The sequence below is a fragment of the Montipora foliosa genome, chromosome 9, assembly GCF_036669935.1.
Source record: "Montipora foliosa isolate CH-2021 chromosome 9, ASM3666993v2, whole genome shotgun sequence".
Lineage (NCBI taxonomy): Eukaryota > Metazoa > Cnidaria > Anthozoa > Scleractinia > Acroporidae > Montipora > Montipora foliosa.
The window spans coordinates 31,598,182-31,611,708 of NC_090877.1; the positions used below are offsets into that span (position 1 = coordinate 31,598,182).

General features: G+C 36.8%; 1 protein-coding gene across 1 annotated transcript in view; it reads right to left on the reverse strand.

The window, feature by feature from the left end:
* Window positions 1–13,527, reverse strand: part of LOC137971252 (uncharacterized) — a 251,111-nt gene that overhangs the window by 121,792 nt on the left and 115,792 nt on the right. The gene's annotated exons all lie outside the window — the stretch shown is intronic.

A 13,527-nucleotide genomic window follows, 5' to 3' on the forward strand; every position in this document is an offset into this window, starting at 1 on the left:
TTCGATAATAGTTTGTTGTGTTCAGATAATACTGTTTTCTGTTGGAAAAGTGTTTGTTGTGTTTGCAGATACGGTGGCTAAGTCCTACGGGACCGCTCAAGTACAGTGGGGTGGGTCCTGAGCTCTAGTTCCCAGTTCTCCTTTCATGTTTTGCTGAAGCAACTTTAGGAAACGTTGGAAAAATTCAGCTGATTGAGGTGGTGCAAGAAACTTAAAGATTGGAAAACAAGGTTGTCTGCAGTAGTTACAGTGGTAAGATTTTTTGATGCATGACATTTCCTTTTTCCTTGAAAATAACTACTGAACGAGGTCATAACGAACCCTTTTCATACTATGCGTAGTTCAAACAGCTGTACTACTGAAATCAAATGCTGTGAACTACAAATTAAAATAAGTTTCCCTCGCTCTGGAATCTGTTTGACTTGGAGGGTGTTGAGATGTGGTGGTTTGCAATTCAGTTCTTTATACCCTGGGTACCAGAGGGTTTTTTTTCCTTTGGCTTGATCTCTATGAGCGGCGATGCCGAACTCCGAAGCCGTCGTGGTGAGCTGAGGGAACTTATTTTGCCTCTCCGTTCGCAATTTAACCGATTTAACCGCTCCTCGCGAAAGAAAAATAAAACCTCTGGCACCCAGGGTAAGCTCTTTAGGGCACGGTATCCACATTTTGTTTGCGACTGAGAGCAGACGAAGTTACAGGTGATACAGGTGATCGGATAAGTGCTTATGTAAATTTTATTCATGTTCCCATGGTCTTCCTTCCCGTATCATCGAATTCGAGGGTTGTATGCTAGTCACTTGTTCCCGAAAATCTTAAAGATGACAAATATGCTTTTTGGGACATTACGGGAGCCCGATCGAGGTAAAGAGATAACCATTTTTAGACATCACCATTTGGCTCACAAACGGAAATTTGCTGCTGGTTTTGAGGTCTGTGGGAGGTGTTTCATAGAGATGTGCAAAAATTTCCATGAAAGGAGCATTATCTATGGTAAAATTTGCTATTTCATCAAAGTGGTCAACAGTGAAAAAATTGGCGAAATCCAGGCTCTCAGAGAAGGAAAAAGTAAGGTACCTGGTTATGATAATGTTCTCTTGCCAATTATTGATTTCATCAAGGGAGCACTGACTCTCATGGGGAATTTTTTTCAATTCCCAAACTTGGTTAAAAATGGTAAATTTTTGGGTTATATTTGTGATTTCAGAGGGAATTTCCCAAACTGGGAAAGTTCTACCAAACCCAACATAACCCCAAGAATGGGATTATACTGACCCAACATAATCCCAAATATGAGATTTTAGTATAAATACACAGGAGATTATACAAAATCGCGCGCTCTCATTGGCTCGCTATCTCAGATTATCAGCCGATAATCACCTCGATGGACAAAATGGCTGCCAGTAGTCGTTTTGCCACTGTAAGTGAAGATGATTTCGTGTGAAAATGTTTTTTTTTTCTCTTTTTTGAAATAATCACGTGTGTATTTATACTAAAACAATTATTCGCCTCAGGCTCAGTGATGATTGGTGAATAGTCACCGATAATCACTTCGCCTTTGGCGAATAATTGTTAAATATTAGCCATAATAATTCCAAAATACATCACAGAATCTTGTAATAGCATCGATCCTATGAATAAGTTACATATAGCAACAGAATTAGTACCCATGGCAGTAATTAATTTTGTAATTTATCCTTGTCTTAACCATTTGCAGCTTTGTTAAATAAGCTTTAACTTAAGCTAAATCAAAGAACTTCAAAAACAATAAAACTAGACTATTCACACCTGTTTTCTTCCTTTGCTCATTTTAGCAAGTGGGGTTGACATTATTTTACTGCATAGCTTAGAAGGACTACATTAAATTTTTACTTTGTAATAAATTTCAAGAGTTAAAATAGGAAGTTACCGCAGAGTTTCTCTCCATTGATTAGTCCTTCCAAGCAGTTACAATAAACAGGAAGAAGTACCATCTGAGAATTAAAAAAATATTTCCAAATACAAAACAAGTACCGAATTCAAAGCTTTAAAAAATGGAAAATAAGTACCCTGGACACTTGCATTTCAATGGGGCTACAACTCAAGGCTGTGCTCTAACGGCGCCCGGTCGCCTGAGGGGACTAACATTTGGTTTCGGGCGAGTGAGAAAAACTACCCGGTCGCCCAGCCGGGCACTCTGGCTTATTGTATTTCTAGCAGATAAGGCAGCTAAAAATTTTAATATGCTGGTGGTTACAGTTTACCAAACCTCTCAGAAAATGTTTTTTCTTCGTACGAAACAGTCGGTTCAAAGGCCGTTCCACATGATTTAACATGTAACATAATCTGTGACTTTGCACGTGACGGCCGGCTTCCGCACGGATTTCGATTCTTTCTCAAAAAAATACACATTAAATTTGGAACGTGGAGTTTGGCATTTCTTGGTTATAGTTTAAAAAAAGAGTTGTTACTTCTGCTCTTACAGTGGTAAAACGCAGCCGGCAAAGCGGTGTAATTTGCTTTTGTATGAACCCGGGAATCGCAGTTTATGCGACAGTTTATGCAAATTTAATATTTTTACAATTTTTTGCGGCTGCGCCTGCTTGGCTAAAATACATTTAGGTTATGGTTGTTTTTCCCCAGTATATGAAATAACGAAATAAGAAAAAAGGAAAGATATCATGTTATTTGTTGCTGTTTTAGAAACAGAGCAATCCCACATTGTCTTTAGTTCGTGAGAAACCATTGCGTGCCCTAAACAAATAACGCTGTGACTGGCGCTTCGACCGAATCCACAAAAAGCTCATTCCACTATTAAAACATTTTACTGATAATATAAGAAAAAAATACTTAAGTTCTGTCCTGTAGCGATGATTTTCGTCCAAATCAAGATGACTTGCTGAAAAAAAATTGATACCTTTTGGGTCGCGGTGGTTTAATTGTTTCACAGCAGTTTTCACAAAAGCTCCACGTGAATCAAGCGGCATTGATTCACGTTTTGAAAATTCATTTTTAACCCAACTAACCAGTAAACACGTTTACCTGTATTAGACCCAAACGTTTTTACATAAAACTGCCGCAATCTTTACCTTTTCACTTTTAAACCTGAAAACATTGGTGGCATTGCCACTTTTCTTGTCTTTCTCAAGTATGGCGTGAAAATTTGACGGGTTGCGGGTTTTTCTTGCACGAGCGAGTTTGACGATCACCAGAGCAGTAGCAGCAATGTTTTGTTGAGAGAGAGATGGATGAAGATCTTCCTGTGTTGCTGATCTCAGACAATTAATTAACTAAATAAATAATTAATTCGGGGACCAACTTGGAGGGCTGGGCACCCCAGCTGAAATGCCCGAAATTTTCCTCAGAGCACAGCCTTGCAACTATTTGTTTTTCAAATGACATTCTTAACCAAATGCAACATTTGAGCTCACTTGGAATCAGATTTACTAGATTACCAATGAATTTCTTTAATTTACCACAAAACATTAACTTCAGAATATATGTAATAAAATTGTTCCCCTCTCTTGTCATCAGAAAATAAACAGTTTTTTAAATGGCAATTTCTTTATGAACAGTAACATCACCCAGAGAGCTTACATTTTCCTTAAGAGTCACATAGTTGTGCCTAAAAAGTTTCTTAACCAAAACTGACATCACTTGACTAGGGGTCATATTTGTCAAGTTACTCTTTTTGACATCAAACTTTGATTTTAAAATGTCCACAGATTTCTCCCTTGTCAAGAGTTTTCCAAAAACTTTTTTAATCACTACTTGCGATGAGGTTAATGTGGAAGGAGCTTTAATTTCTGATATACTGCTAGCTCCAGTAGGGGTCCTCGGGGATTCACTGTCACTACTGTCATAAGGAGAGAGACTTGATAATGATTCCCCACTGTCTGATAAATTTTGGGCAGCATTATCCTAAGCAAGACAAATGAAAACAAGTTGTTGATGTCAAGCAGTGACATCAATATACATGGTTTTGTGATCATGGCAACTGTTTTAGCTAAGCCACTTTTAAAACTTAAACAAGTGAATCAAGTGATATAGAAGAAGGGTGATCAGGGTTCTCAGTAGAGTCTGCCACCATTTTTTAAAAGCTGTTACAGCTGAGTAAATGTATGCTCTATGGGACCTTGATGTTACAGGTGATCTGGACTCACTTCACAATAAAAACCCATTTATAGGATGCTGGGAGACAGCTACTTCCCAAAATTATCCCAAAAAAGGAATTTCTTATCCCAGGTTTTCCCCAATAATGGGAAAATTTCCCATTTAATTACCAACTGGGAATCTTGAAAAGTTTGTGTTTGTTTTCCCCTCTCTAAGAGAGACATAGTTGTTTTTCACGAGTTTTTTTATTAAAACCTGTTGCAGGTGAGTTGGTGTCAGGTTTTTTAAATTACTTTGTTTAATTGAAAACTTTGACTTAAGGACATTAACTGTTTGTTCTCTTGATAGTATTCTTCCAAAACAGCTTTAATAACCACATTTGATGAGGTTGCTGTTGTAGGAACTGTGAAGTCTTTTGGTGGACGTAACTTGTTGCCTTCACTAGATGTCCCAGTTTCATGGTCATCACTGCTGTCAACTGATATTGTAGACAATGATTCACCACTGTCTGAATTTCAGGAACCATCCTTAAAACAAGATACAAATTGAACTACATGTAAGAGAACCGGTAATGCATTGATACATTTCTTGGCCCCAAGTGTTTAACCAGGCTGAACTGTACTACATGCATGTTCTTTTTAATACATTTCCAGGCACGTTCATAGGATCTTATTAGAAGATGATCGAATTTTAAGCAATGTAACAGAGCTGGAAATAATTTTTCTCCTTTAACAGGACATACACGTATATCCTTTCAAATCTTCATTTTGGTTGGAGATCTTATCAATTTGACCGGACATTAATTAGCATAATTAATAAGCATAATAAAAGAGTAAGAATGGTGATTTTTAATACCAACCATTCAAAACTGCAATTATATCTTTTTCTTTAATTAACAGTTATGATTAACTAGATGACTTTTACTACATGTACCATGACCACTTCATAACACAGTTTTCTTGATGATACTGAGCTGAAAATTTCTTGTGAAGTATTTTTTTGTTTGATATCAGTCCTTTATAGCAAACTGATATGCCATGTGTTCACTTTCTTTTTATCCACACCTAATGGCACAACATCAACGCAATGTAGTTTCACCGCAGATGAAGAAAGAGTTCTCAAAAAGTTCTCAAAATGATTCGAGTTCGTCTTCCTTTCCACTCTGGGAAAAATAGCATTTCCATCATGCTCTGCAAGTTCCTGCTCAGACTCAGAGTCTGAGAGTGGCTCATAGATTTTTGGTCGTCTTGATTCCCGCTTCTTGTAGGACTTCCTTTCCTTCTGATTTAATCTTCTTGACTTGCTCGAGTACCATGATAGGACAGCTGAAGTGGCATCATACTCTTCAAGTGGTGGCCCCTCGGCCATGATTGTCAAGATATCTTCTGTGGTTTTCTGTCCTATGGCTGCTCTTTTACCTGTTTTGACTCTCTTTAGGCTACCAAAGAATCTTTGTACAAATTATGGCATTGGATACAGGCAGACACATGTGCTTGCATTTCAAAAGAATATGAAAAGCAAGATAACTGAAATGCAACGCTACTTTGTACTTACAAAGAGTTAGACTTGTCTCCATGTTCCTGCACAGGAGAAAGACTGAGTTCAACCGCCACTGGAACTGATTTTGTTCTCAATGGAATGGACTGGAAAAGCTCACGCCGTCCTGAAGAAAATAACACGGCTTCGGTTAAGCAAACTTTCATTTTCTTGAAAAAAGGCAATGTATGTATCTAGCCATAATGAAAAGTGGTACGCCTGAAAACAACTTACTTGAGGTTCTTCGCTGCCACGAGTCAGCTTGCTGGACACATCTCTTACAAGATTTTGGTTCTTGACGGAATAACATCTCCGCAAACTGGCTGTTTGTTAATCCAAGAATGCCAGTGGTGTCCCTTCTTGCATTCCAAAGATCAAATGTAGCTTCACGAAGCAGAATTCTTCTGGTTTTGCCCGGACCTTGGGCCATCCACGCTTTGGCAGACGGGAGGTCATGCCAATAGTCGACCAATGCGTAGAAAACAATGAAAAATCACAGCCAAAAAATATACCTGCAAATCTCTTCTATAATAGTTCAACTAACTCTCAGTAATAAATATTCACTCGAAAGAAGACTACTTGCGCCAATGCAATGCGATCTCAAAACGACAGTAAAAATTTCAGAATAACGATGGCATGACAGAGCTGAAAAACGACTGCGCAAGTCCCCCTGATCCGCGGCACGAAACGCAGGCTCAAGGGCGCGCTTATTCGAAAAGACTATCTGTTCGCCGGAAAATGACAGCCGTTGATTAAATCAAAAAAATAAGGTCGCTGTTTGAAAGATAAGGATTTTGTCACAATTTTTGACGAGTTTTGATGTTTTTTTCCAAAAATTGAAGGGTTGCAAATTGTGTAAAAATGTGTTTCCCCGTGGTAAATGCACCTTTCGTGTGACTATACGGTGAATGGAGGTAACGAGCGCTGCAATGCTTACTTTTTTGACAGTGTTGGCTTTTGTCGCAATTTTCTCGAACGGTTTTTTGCAAGTTCTTGTTTTTCTGGGAGGACCAGAAATTCCCTTAAACCCTGTTTTGGCGATGTTCGGCCGGTGGAATTGGTGAGGAGCTTCGAACTTATCGGTGGAGACTAGTCGTCGAGTGGTTGCGATACAGGACAATGCCTCTTTGTCTGTGGCGGTAAGAGACATTGAAAAACCTTATGACGTTCAGATACTCTCTATAATACTCTGAACAATAAAGGAAGACAACTGGTGAATTATAGACCGGTGGTGAATGGGGACACGCTTACAAAAGATATTTTGGCAAGCATGCTCAAAGCGATAATAAAATGTAGTATGCAAAGATGCAAGAACTCAGGCAAATTGAGCTCCACGTTTCTCCAAATTGTAATACGAATTTATAATTAGCATGAAAGCAAAATACATCTTTCGCTCTTTACACAGCATTTTTTGTTAATTTATAGAAGAGCGATGAAAGCCGCCCCAACAGAAACTGAGGAAAATCTGTGAAAATATTATACACTGTATGATACACAGAGAGCAGGCAAAAAAGTGCTTCATCCTGGAAAGCCCACTTACTGACATTAAACAGCTCAGAGAAAATTAATTTGCCCCTTGATTTGCTTGCCTTTTAAAAATAAAAATTCCGTCAGACTATCCTAACCTGATCAGAGACGTCATTAAGTTGTTTATTATTTCCTTTATCAGACGTTAAGTAAGATCTCTCTTTTGTATTCCATATTTAACAATTGACAAGAACACTAACAAAAAATTTTATCAAGGATCAGTTCAGACAACAACAGTGGCATAGTTGTTCAAACAACTGATCTAAATCTTGAGACATTTCACACATGCATTGCTACAATTGTATACTTCGATGGTTTTAGAACAAAATCTTTAGGGCAATAGACAAACTAGGAAACATTCCCTGAAAGGGGCATTTCCACAAAATTAGATATTTTCAGGCTTGTATAGCAAGAAGTTCTCCTCTAGCATTATCTGCCGACTGGCAGTAGGTGCTTACTTATCCTAAAAAGATGACTTTGTTATATTAAGTAGAATGGAATCCAGTCAATCAGTATAATACCGATAGGCAAGTGGCTATTCCATGTGGGTCCCAATGCTCAGGAAGATGTTGTTTTTAAAATTTTTAATTTTATTTCTTCTGACAACTCATTGTTCATTGAATGTCGTTTGAAGGTGTTACTGGGTTCTTGACGTCACTACATCGTATCTGAAGCATTACTGGGTTGGCAACTCCATCAATCGAAAAGCATTTGCAAAGTTTGCGTGGCAGGTGCAAACACACAAAAAAAAATGCATTTTGGTGATTGTTTTTGCTTGACAATATGTCCTTTCCCCTATTTTGTTTTTTAAAGTACAAAACTTTAAAAAAAGTGGCATCTTAAAGCTCTTGCTGATGGTCCCAAAAAGTTCATCAACTGAAAAAAGGTTAAGGAACTGGGTATTCAGTTCTAAGAAGAAACTGAAAAGTTTGACAATGTGGAAAGAGTACTAAAGAAACTGCTTAAAACTCCACAGCATTGTCTGGATGTCTCAGTGACTTTATCCAGTCTTTTGTTCCACTATACCAACATGAACAAAGTGAACTCAACCAGATTATTGTTGGTTTATTGCTGAGAAAAAAAGGCTGAATTTCTTCTCGCTCCTTTTCGAGCTAATATTTCACAAAACTGCCGCAACTAATACCAGGTGGATCCGATCTCCCTAAGCGTACAAAAAACGAAAATGAATGTTATTGTCCATGATATACTTATTACCATGCTATAATATACACTATCATAATGATAGTGTATTTTCCTAGACACAGGAGACTGCACACTGCAGTTTTTATGGGGGGCTGTGAAAATTAGTAGCAAAAAAGTCATTTCTATTACACAACCAACACAAAGTAAAACATGATGAGCTAACCATAGAGCAGACTATAAACCACACATAAACCAATGACCCCCTTAACTGTTTGCCCTTAACACATTGTTCTTAAATTTTTTTGAGTCTAACCATAATTTTGCCTTGGACGTTGTGTTGAACATAGATTTGCAAATAATGGCCAGTCACGGGGGAAAGAAAAATAACCAGCTTCCAAGTTTTGACATTAGATTTTTGACACCAAGTGTGTTGCAAGTTATTACAATAATGATCGAATCATTATTATTTGGCGATTGTGGAAGCGAGACTACAATTAAGTCACTGGGGTGCCACTTTTGAAGCATTATTTCCCTGTCCAATAATCCTAGGATTAACAGGCGCAGGGCCTGGACTTTGTACTTTATTAAAAACAATTGTTTTCTTTTCCTAATTATCGATGTTCCATTAATTAACAGAGGTCAACAGCCTCCCGACCATGGTTTTATCAGTTGATGGCTACAGGGTATTTTGGTGGGCAAGTATTTACGTGATTCTGTAATCAAGCTTCCACTATGGCATGAAATTAAACCACGTATTTTGATCACACTAACTGTGGCAACGAGAACTTCTTCTGAGTGTAATCTCAGAGGTCATTCTTGCAACCAATTTACCTTTTCATTGAAGAAATGCCTGAGACAGGGACAAAGAACTTCAATATTTTCTGTGTAGTTCTGGCCAGTACGTGTGTTCATTCCAACTTCACAAGTTGGCAAGGTGTTTTCTTTTTAAAGACAGCTGCCTTTATGGGGCAGTCAGGAGGTTAAGTGCTTATTGCGAGTGCAATCACTCTAAATGAACCGGCTTTTCCTTGGTTCAAGGAGAAGGTTGACAACTTTCAAATAATGCGCGTTAGAACATGTTACGTTTAATTAACGCATTGTAATACATGTATGATTGATTGTAAAGGTGAGTTCCGAAAACCCTGCCCAAATTATCTTGTTGATCAAACTTTAGAGATTGCATGGGCAATAACCCTAGGTTGCAAACTGAACCAAACTGTTGTGAACACTTCATGCTTCAAAAAACAAATATGGAACACTCACCGTAGCCCTCCGTTAGTGTTCTGCAGTGCATATCCCAGACAATTTAACTGGGTTTTTGGATTCTCATAGCCCAAAAATTCCACACAAATATTTTTTTACACAGATCTAGATGTGTCCTCCTTAAATTAAAGCACCATGATCTCACTTCAAAATTCACGAACCGTCAAGAGTTATAAAGTGACACAGGCCAGAAGGAACGCAGATCACCACGATCTAAATGGACACTTCGCGTCTCATGTACGATTTGTGGCGCCCTATCTGGCGCATGCGCAGTCGTTTGTCAGCTCTTTCCGATGGCATTGAAATTGGCCGATTTCACTGCTTACATTCGCAAGTGCATTATGGTTGACTAGGGTCCCTTTAAATTTTTGTTCATTTGTAACTTGGGAAATTATCTATACAAAAATGTTAACAATTCAAATGAATATCCTTTGGACAACCATAAACGCGTGCACTTATTAGATCACTGATCAATTTTTTATGTCTTCCTTGAATAAATAGTTTATTAATGGCTTTTGATTTTTTTTTTTTCTGCTGTCACAAAATCAAAAATAACTATTTTTTATCCACTATTATTAATATCATTAACAAGTATTATTGTATCATTGCTTGTTTTAATGATATCATAACCCAACTTGATCACTAACATCTTGAAAGACAAATTTATTATATCATTGGTACTTTTTGTTGTTTCGAGATTTTTTAAGCATACCAATGTATAAAAGAGGTTCTGTGAGCATATGGATAAAGAATATTTGTGTTTCCATCCTCCAGATGGAGAAGCCAAAAGCATTCTGAATATATCTTTTGGCATACATGTATATCCATACAATTGTTTGAAATCTGTTTTTTAATTTTTATAATTGTAATTAGGTATTTTCATTTATATAACTAATTTTGTTGTAATTAAGTTAAATGAAGATATTTTAGATAAGTATTTTTATGTAAGTAAATTATATAGATGGACATAGAACGATTTAAGAAAATTTCTGATGCTAAAATAAAAGCTGGAAAGAATGATTAACCAAATAAAGGATAAATTAAGGACGGTTGCCTACTATTGTTATTGCGGCATACGTTCTGCGCATCTCGAGATATTCGTATTTTCCAATCGGTGATGCTTACTAACACAACAGCGATATTTTTTGCGGCGTTTTAAAACTATCTGGAGAAAGGAGATCTTAGTAATTAACTCATTGGTATCCAATAGAAAATTGGGGGGAACCATGCAATTTTGAGAGAATAATTGATCTTCAATTTGAGAAAGAACGCCATACATTGCTCTGTATTTTAAAGCTTTTTAACAAATTTATTCCTGAATTATCTTTCTGAAAAATGCGTGGCTAACCCCAATTTTCTTTTTTGTTTTCAATGACACTTGTTAAGGTCTACAGTGGTGTATATTTCCTGCATAATCACACACCGTGGGCCAAAATATCTTTAATTATTAGGCACCGTCCTTAAACAGTATAAACACCGTAAGACAGGATATGCAAATTGTTAAAAAGAGACTTTCAACAATAATCAAAGCCAAGAAGAAACAAAGAAAACAAGTGATGAAAAGCAAGACAAATTTAATTGAACACCTTGACAAGAATCAAAAGCTCGTGCATCCAATTTGGAAGATATTGGTATGTTGCAATGGACCTATGAAAAAACCAGAAAAAACAACAAAATTACCATTTGAGTATAAACCAAAAATGATGGAATATGTAAATATATTTATATCATAAATTTGAAAGGGAGGACATAAAACGATTGAGTGATTACAATTATATGCACCATTTAGATAAGTTTTTAAGGCTTTCATTGGAAGGCAAGTTATATAAATGAATATGATAGTGAAATTGGAAAATTTAAAAACAAAAAATTAGGACGAGGAAAGGTCTTAATCTAAAAGAGCACCAAATTCAAAAAATATTGATAGAATACGAAAACTGACAGAAACTGAAAAATTACTTGATAAATATCTTGAAGCTATTCAAGCTACAATAAATGAAGTCCTATCTTATTAAAACAGGCAAAGTAATGGTTTTACACAACGCGAAAAGAATGCGTATAAAATTAAACCAATGGACAATATTGTGATTTATTGATTGATTTGCCCAACTTATTTGTCAATTAAAATTACTTTGCATCAAAAGAGTATTAGATGAAAAGCTCATTTTGACACTTAGATCTTAAGATTTAACAGTAAAAAAAAGTACAGTACATATCATCAAATTTTGTTTGGATCAATTAAGTACAACTTAGTTGAAATTCCAGTACATAGATCAAGTAAAAAATTTAGCAAAATTGGCTTCCCGTGTTGTTTAATTACAATAATGTAAATGATGTCCTAGGATAGACTTGAAATACTGCTGTTCAATCTGGAGTTCGTCAAATACTCAATACATTAAACAAACTAGGTGCTTTGATAATAATCATTGTCAGACTTTTGAAGAGAAGATGTAACTTTACTATTATAAATGAATGACCGAGCTTTAACATATTTCATCTTATTAATAGAGAAAAGAATTGTTAAAATAAACCAGAAGATTTTATTGTCAAGTTTGTTCCTCCCATATTATTTAAGTGAAGAAAAAAATTGTGGTATAGCACTTGATAGACTTTAAAATGACATTGAGTTGAATCAATATTCATATTACTTATGTTAATAATCCATATAATATTCAGCATTGATATGGCTCAACATGGAAACTATTGTCTTTGTTCATGGAATGTACATTTATTGATGATCTCCCAGATGATTATATTCAATCACCTCTTTCTCAAATGCGATGACAAAGAAGGAATTAATTTAATATTTGTCCTCTCAAGTTATAGAGTACTTATTGACTTTTAAAAAAAATGCCATCACTTTCGCGGCGTGGGTTGGCAAGTCTCTTGGGAACTTGGAAACTACATTCCAGACTTCGGATTGCCATTATCAAAGAGCCAACCAAATTGCCTGCTTGCAAATTTCCAAGTTGGAAAGTTCAATTTGAAGTGGTCAATTTTAAGTTCGATTTGAAGTTGCCGATTTTTAGTTGCAAGAATTATTAATCAGTCATGGCCCACAATCCGTTCACTCAACAATAATCAATTCCCAATAATGTCAGAGACGAAATTGTGGAAAGATGGCTGAAGTGTACTGGTCACAGACAGATAAGCGAGAGACTTAAATATTGCAAAGATTTCGGTTCAAAATATCATCGATAAATTTTGCAACGGCGGTCACAGTGAACACAGGATTGGGGGAAATAGAATAACGCATTCAAGACCGGATGATGTTCCTGACATATGTTGAATTCTGTAAGCAGCAACAACGCAAGCCTTACTCTGCCAAGGGAAATACAGAAAGCTGGGACACAATCACGTCTGTTTGACAGAAAATTGCCACTTCTAAAAGCCTCTGTTAACTCGAGTGGTGCGGGAAGATCTTTGCTATACGTATAACGACTCAATGTGGTTGCGAGAAGAGTCCACTCACTCAGACACGGTCACGGAACGACGCCTTGTTTCAATACTTAGAAGATTTGTGCAGCACACCTCGATTCAACCAGTATGCTTTTTTTTGACGATTGCTCAACAACAGTGTGACAATCGCACCTATGGTCACTCACAGATTGGATCAGCCAGCGGTTTAAATTCAGCGATATGCTTCGAATTCAATGTTTACCGGTAAATTTGCTGCACAGCGTCTTCGTATTAAGCCATGTGAACGTAATAAATTGACCATCAAATGGATTGGACCTCTTGCATCTCGCAATCAATTGTTCAGCATCGTTTTTTGTTAATCAGGTGGAATCGTTCTCCCCATCCGACTTTCCCTCAGAAGATGCACACTCTCATTAATTTCCTCCGCTTGTTTTTCTTGTAAGGATTCATCAACGTTATAACATACGTGATGCTAGATTCTTGAAAAACTGATGCTCGCTGTTAGTTGAAAACTGCTCCATGGACTGTAAACTGGCGTTTCCAAGTGAC